Here is a 7742-nt window from a genome sequence, read left to right as displayed (position 1 = left end):
CGGTCCAAACTGAAGGATGGACAAGTTCATTATAGAAATTTAGCAGGGTAAGGGTTAATATATAAATTGTGATAAAGAAGACAAGTGCGAATCTGATAATCGTGTGTAAGATTTTTTTCTACATAGACCTATCTTTAAAAAAGAAATTAACTTAGTGTGTTCGAATGTTTAAATTTTCTTTTCTATCGTCATATTAGAAAAATGTAACTTGGGCTTTATTGCTTTTCTTTTCAAGCAAAAATAAAAACCCTATTATTTGCACAAAACATTTACCTATTATTATGTTATAATTTTGTGTAAGACTACTAGGGGATGTGCTTCGACCCTTAGTCATTTGACAAGGCAAATAAATGGGGCTACCTTTAAGGAGCCCGAAACAAAAAAGAGATATAAATCCAACAAATATTCAACAGTAACACTCGCAAAATATGACATCTAAGCTTGGTACTAATAATTTCAATAACGTTTCATTCAAAGCCGGTTAAAAATCGAATTATTCATCCGGTAAACGCTGTCAAAAAAGCAAACCTAGCCTTTGTATTAATCTTCCTACAAATTTTGATTGAAATCAAACAGTATTTCCAGTATAGTAGTCTGGACAGTTCGGAGAAGAGGTCTGGACTTTACTTTCTTTTTGCACACCAGACCTGTGTTTCCGGTGATTTTACCCCATCTGGCACCCCCCATGTCATTCAAACATAGAACCTAAAGGAATGCGCAATCTGATTAAGTAGTGGCCGCATTAAAATCACAAAAATAGTATTAAGAAAGGTAGTCCAAAACAACTTAACTAAAAATGAATAGTCCGGTTAATTCAAAAAGTAATCTGGAAAATATGTTTGATATTTGAGAGGATTAAGTCCTTCCACTGCAAACTCGTGAAATATGCACATCTTGGTTTGGTATCGATCATTCCTATATAGTTGCATTGGAGTAGTAACAGACGTATAGAACAAGTTGCCCAGACTAACTGTATTCAAAATGTCCATAATTTAGCCAAACACAGTTAAATCGGAGAAAAAACGATAGTTAGAACTGGACCTTTCAACGAAGTTTTCTTGGAATGCAAAAGGTAGCTTAAGATTTTTCCTTTTTGAACAATGCAAAGACACTTACGCATCTTAGATTTGAAAGATCAATAACTCATTCACACTCTGCTTGACAACTGGGTTTATAAGCACTGATAAACTCTAAAATGTTCCATTCAAATAAATGAATTGTGTCTCTTGGCGGCATCCCAGATCACTAGTTCCCTGGCCCTTCGTGGCGGTATTTTTCGCCCAGATATGTGAAAATATATACTTGTTAAGGTATTGTTCGGCAAAATAAATATTGCCCTTTTTCAGTCAACACTTAGTTCACTCTTATATTTCCCCATACATAGTCCTCAGGGTCAGTGCTTCACTGTGAACAGATGCACATAAATGAATTGTATAGGTAGATAAAATCATTTATGTCATTGTTGTACATTTAGGCGAATTGGTCCCATTCTGAATTATGTTAATTTATGTACTACGGTAAAAGCCAATCAGGGAGTTCCTTTTATCACGTGATACCGTTGAACCAATCGGGAAACGGCATCTTCCTTAATCGTTAACATTCCAGAGTGAAAAGCACTCTTCTTTCTTTTAATTTCATTTTGGCTAATTTCTGGTTTTATCTTACCACCACCTCCCATTCCACCTCCTCTTTCAAGTGACAATTTTCTAACCCTGAAAGATTTCATTTATGTAAATTCATCTAATTTTCTTGATATGATTTCGGCGGTTATATCCGCCCTAATATGTGAATATACATATATATATATTTGTTATGGTATTGGGCTGTAACTTCGCCCAGATATGAGAACATATCTATTTGTTAAGGGCGGTATTTTTCGCCCAGATATGTGAAAATATATATTTGTTAAAATAGAAAAAAGTGGAAACTTCACAGGTTGCTCAAGGTATTGTTCGGCAAAATAAATATTGCCCTTTTTCAGTCAACACTTAGTTCACTCTTATATTTCCCCATACATAGTCCTTTGGGTCAGTGCTTCGTTGTGAACAGATGCACATAAAATTAAATAGGATAAGAGAGGTAGCCTGAACAAACCATATTCAAAAATGCATTGTAAATGGTCATAACTACGCAATAAATAATCCAAGCGAACGTGGCGCCAAGGATCGTAGAAATGAAATGAAATGAACAAGCTAAATGTTGACAGACAGAAAGACGATCAGAAATACTCAACATGAATGTAAACCGCGTATAAATTTATATTTATGGTACTGTCGTTCTGTTGTTTAGCTTGAGGCGAAAGAACGTGACACTGAAAACGTATCAAAACATTATTTCTTTGTAGTAGGGTCGAAACACTAGGCAACAGCATAACGAAAACACAGAAAAGTAATACCATTCTTTCATTTTGGCGACAGAAGGGCAGTACAACATCGGCAGAAACCAGTCACCACTTCTTTGCTGGTTTCCATGCATTTATATTGTTTACCCGTAACCAATGCCATAGAAAGTTAAAAACAAGGTATTCAATTCACATTTATATTCAAATTTATAGATAAATTTCGAAGACAGACAGATTAGCAGAAGTCAGTCACAACTTTACGCAAGAGGTTAGACATTTAAGGTAAGACACTCACCTATGCTGTATTTTATATAATTCTTTTCAAACTTAGTAATGTCGATTTTGTTGAGTGCGGGCATCTTTCCAAAAGTATATATCTAACTATTTAAGGACTGTTGAATGTAGTTCTTTGTAACAAAGGACTAAGTATCATCGTTTTGTTGAGTGTGGACATTTCAGCATAAGTATATTGCAAACAATTTAATGATCGTTTAATGTAGTTCCTTGTAACAAAGGATTGTTAAAATAGTTGTGTACATATGGCGTAACGTCATTTATCCGGACAATCCAGAATAATGCATGATAACCGTTATACGGGTAGGATAAATGTTGCCGTGAATCTATTACATCCCATGTATTAAGTATTACACAGTCAGCACAACTGTCTTTCTTAATTTTGTCTACAGATAGGTTTTGATGTAAAATAATTCGTAATAATTCGTAATAATACTATAAATTAAGCAGCAATTTAAGGAATCAAACTAATATATGACGAATTGTTAAACATTAAGCACCACAGACCTGTACAATTTATTTGGCCATGGAATAGACAATAGGTAGATCGTCAGTTATGAAAAGTTTTCATTAAAACTGGAACTTCTTCAATACACAAAAATGTCACCCAAAGTGTGATTTTCCCCAAGAAGGCACATTTTTCAAATCAGTCTAATAAAAAAATCAAGTACTCGATCCCATATTTTTATTGGCTGAATTTCCTTTGGGTGAAAAAAATGATATGTCATGCGCAATAGACAGTATGTTGTGCACACACGATGGGGTGTAATTATGACATTATGTTTTAAATGTCATCAACAGAATTCTTCAACATTTAGTTGAAATCTATATATTCTTTTTTTTTTCAGACGAAGCATGTCTTTAAACATTAGTACAGAAAACTTGCCAACGACGAATGGTGGAGTCGATGTAGGCATTCTTGGAAATGAATATTCGGCGAATAGAAGCGGCGACGCGTTTTATTATTTTGATTTCTTTGCACATCCCTTTTTTAGCACATTTCAATACAAACTTGATATCTTTTTGTGGAAGTACATTTCCTTTGTTATCGTATCTTTCTCATTATTTGGAAACTTTATTGTTGTTTTTGTACTTCTGCAGAAAAGAAGCAGATATTTTTCAACGTCAATATATATCACATCCCTGGCCATTGCTGATTTTTTCGTTAGTGTGAGTGCGCTAGAAGGGGGGCTTTTAATCAATAAAGTTATGGAATACACTTATTCAGACCTAGACTGTAAACTAAGAATGCTTGTCCCAAAAGCGACTCAGTATGTATCTGTTTGGATGTTGGTTTTTATATCCGTAGAGCGAGCTTTGAGCGTGAAGCTTCCCCTTAAAGTCAAAACTCTCTGTACAGTGAAGTTTGCACGATGTTTAATTCTTATTGTTTGGACATTATCTTTGGCTAAATCTGCTTTAAATGCAAGCATTGTCTCCTTGAAGGGTGTTGGAAGAGCAGCTGACTGTATTATAGTACTGTCCGGTGGAAACCTGACTTTGTATTATGTCGATCTGGCCTTGTACACAGTGTTACAGGTAATTATACCCTACCCCACTATTCTAGTTTGTACCATTCTGACCATAAGTGTCCTATTACGAAATGTAATAAGAAAAAGTAAATCTAACAAGAATCAAGTACAGTCAATTACTCTTACTTTGCTTGTGGTAAATTTGGTGTACCTATTTAGCGTTACCCCTGCTATTTTTTATGAAATATATATGTTCATATGGGTACGGCTTAGCGATCGCATGTGGACTTTTGAAGAACGCTTGTACTTTTTTAACCTTGTACGTTTATTTGCGTTTTTGTCACATTTACACCACGCCTTAAATTTTTTCATTTATTTCCTAAGTGGATCAAGGTTTCGGAAGGAAACGAAAGACATTTTGCTTGCTTGCATTCGTAAAAAAGCAACTGGATAGAAATATATTCGACTGCAGTAATATTCGTTCTTCTGTTCACATGGCTAGAATAGGGTACTATGCAGATATAACGATTGGACCTTTAAGTTAATAGCTTTTGCGCTGGCATTGTTAAGGTTTATGAGTATATCAGCAAAACACAGAAATATCTGATAAACAAACAACATCTTTCCCAACAACCTGCTTGACCATTACATGTTCTGCTGTACTGCCCCGAATGATGGATGCTTAAAATATTCCGAAAAGGTTGCCCGCCCCTTTGTAAAGAAATATAAAAAACAAAAGCTGCATAAGTATGAGAAATTTCACACTAAGACATTATTGCAAATGCATCAAAACGAAGATTTGTTTAGAAGGCGTTGAACTGTCCCAAGGTGTGGCCTTTTTGTGTGGCCTTGGTCTTTTTCCGAAATTGAATGTATATATCCGTATACTGACAATTGTTCCGTAGAGTAATATACATGTTTAATTTTTATGTTAACCTTTAGCCTGCTGGCGGCAAGAAGCTTTGCCTTTGCGACCAGTACAGACCAAGATCAGCCTGCACGTCCGTACAGGCTGATCATGGTCTACACTGTTCGCTATTCAGTCTGTAAATTTTTAGTGTGCACTCCTTCAGATAATAAATGGTATTGCTCGAATTGAACGACAGATCAGTCCATTTTAGAAATTTAGCAGGTTAAAGGTTAAACAACCCTTTCTCTCTTTGATTTGGTATTGTTTGAAAATGTAAGGCTAAGCGTTAAGTTCTGTATGTTGCTAGATTTGTATTACAATTCTAGCCAGACCTTGTATTCCCTTGACTATTCCGAATATTATTCTAACTTTTAGAGTAGTCTTGTAAATTTAATGACAGTGGAATAAGATATTACTCTGTTTCTGATCTGGTTTCAAACCTTATTTAGACCATACATGATAGTGGGCAAGAACACCTGACTCATTGTTGTCGCTATTTGACTGTTCTTTCTGCACCATAATTAAACAGTCTGCACATATTCCAAACATTCCAGAACACCGTTTGTTTTATACGCCACTGACATAAATTATATGCAGAATGTTTGGAGGAGTGGCATAATACATCTCTCATACTTCCGTTTGTTGTAAAATAGAAAAAAGTGGAAACTCCAAAGGTCGCTCAACACGACAAAAACGAAAATGTTGCAGGCTCGGTTGGTTTGATTGAGCCTGTTCGTGGACGGTAGTGGAAATGCATGCTACCGTCCACGCCCTCTAGCCCCGGTTTGAGCAGAACTCAATATTTACACATACAACACGTATTAGACATCCGCAGTTGTGTTCATACGGCGGTGCACATGGAACCTTCAATGATACACTAGCGTGTAATTCCATGAGAAGCGGCTTATAGTCCCAAGTTAAAATAATGGGTTTGCTTCTTTGGGATAACAAAGACCTCCCACTTTAGCTATTTTTACATATTTCTAACTTCTGTTATTGCCTAAATTCAAGTCAAATTTAACTGGTTAGATATAATGTGAATTCCACTGATAACAATTTGTCCATGAATATATTATTCCTTTTTATGGTTACACACTTCTAACTGAATTGTATAATATTTGTATTATATGCTTAAGTTTCGAGGACCGTATGTCAGACAAGCTAAAAGCCAAATATGTCATCCTCTATAAAACGTTCTAATAATGTTCTTTTTTTTACTATTATAATTATAATTGTTGTAATATTTTATTACTGTTTATATAGGTAAGCTCAATATAACATTACAAAATGATCACTTTGCGAGAAAAATTTGTGTCGATGTGCACTAATTCACACGCTAAATAATATTTTTACTTGGTTTCAGGAGTAAATGTCAAATATTTTTAGATATACGCAACACAAACAATTAAGTACATTGTATTTTTGTAATGATGCAAAATTGCAGCCGCAATTTTTCATAATATTTTGTGATATTGCACAACTATTTTATATGACAATGTTAGTTATAGAGATAAAACAAATTGTAGCCGCTTTTACAATATTGCAAATGTAAATTACAATTGTGAATCGATCTGTTCTCCTGTTTTGTTGTATCATTCTCATGCATTAATTCTGTTTTTCTTGTAATCATGCATATTTTAACAAGTCCTTTGTTTTAAGATTTTTTTCTCCAATCAGCGCAAATTACAGAAGTAGATACCGACAGCTTGGCATGTCTCACTCGTATTAGATTTCAGTGTAAAGCTTTTCACACGTTTAAAAGTAGGAAATGTCACTTACGCTCTTGATAACTCTGAGACTAAATGTCGGTATTAACAAAAGTATCAGTGTTAAAATAATTACGTTTGGTTTCCTCAACACTTGGAAAGGTATTTACAAAATTTTGTATAAAAAGAAGGCGTTTTCTGTTCAAGTTGAGATGCAACTTGACTTTCGAAAAATAAATATTACCGATTTTAAAGGAAAACGCTTCGTTTTATTATTTCCTGGTATGTGGATTTTCTATGATTTCTATTGGACTCTTTTTTTTATTCATGTCAGTTTTGTTCATACATTGTACAGGATTATGTTTTAACCTTTAGACTTTATGATTTAGAACTTTCGCACTTTTTCGCAAATTTGCTGTTTTTTTTTCATCTGTACATGATTATGTTTTTACCTTTGAACATTATCATTTAGGACTTATGCATTTATGGTCACATTAGCTGGTTATTCATTTTTTGTTTTTGAATAAATGTTTAGAGCATATGAACCTTTTAGGAGAAATTTAAAACATTTTTAAATGCCACGGCTGTATTTTCTGTGTCTCACGTATATTGTTTATAGGTTTTTAACTTGATGTTTAGGAATTCTGTGCTTGTTCGCAAATTACAAAAGTCCTGTACTTTTTCCTAATGTTATGACACAAGAAAATTTTTCTTGTGGTACCCTCCCAAATTCACGCTAGTTTGTTCACATTTTCTTTGTATCTTTTATTTCATATGAATGTATCAAAGTTTACACATGCATTATGTTGCAAGAGACTTAAAAGAAATCAAAAGTAATTATAAGTTCAGATGTAAACTTAAAACACACCTTTTTGAAAAGTTTTTCAAGTTACTTTACAAATAAAAAGCAGGACAATAATGTCAAATAGTCAGAATTTTAAAGTGACTGTATAATTTGTAAGTGTTATAGTATTATGACAAAGCCTTTTTTGAATATGACCATCTAGTGATATGCAAAA

Source organism: Mercenaria mercenaria, chromosome 1 (genome assembly GCF_021730395.1).
Source record: "Mercenaria mercenaria strain notata chromosome 1, MADL_Memer_1, whole genome shotgun sequence".
NCBI classification, from domain to species: domain Eukaryota; kingdom Metazoa; phylum Mollusca; class Bivalvia; order Venerida; family Veneridae; genus Mercenaria; species Mercenaria mercenaria.
The sequence above is the reverse complement of the archived record's forward strand: the minus strand, read 5'-3'. Positions refer to the sequence as shown.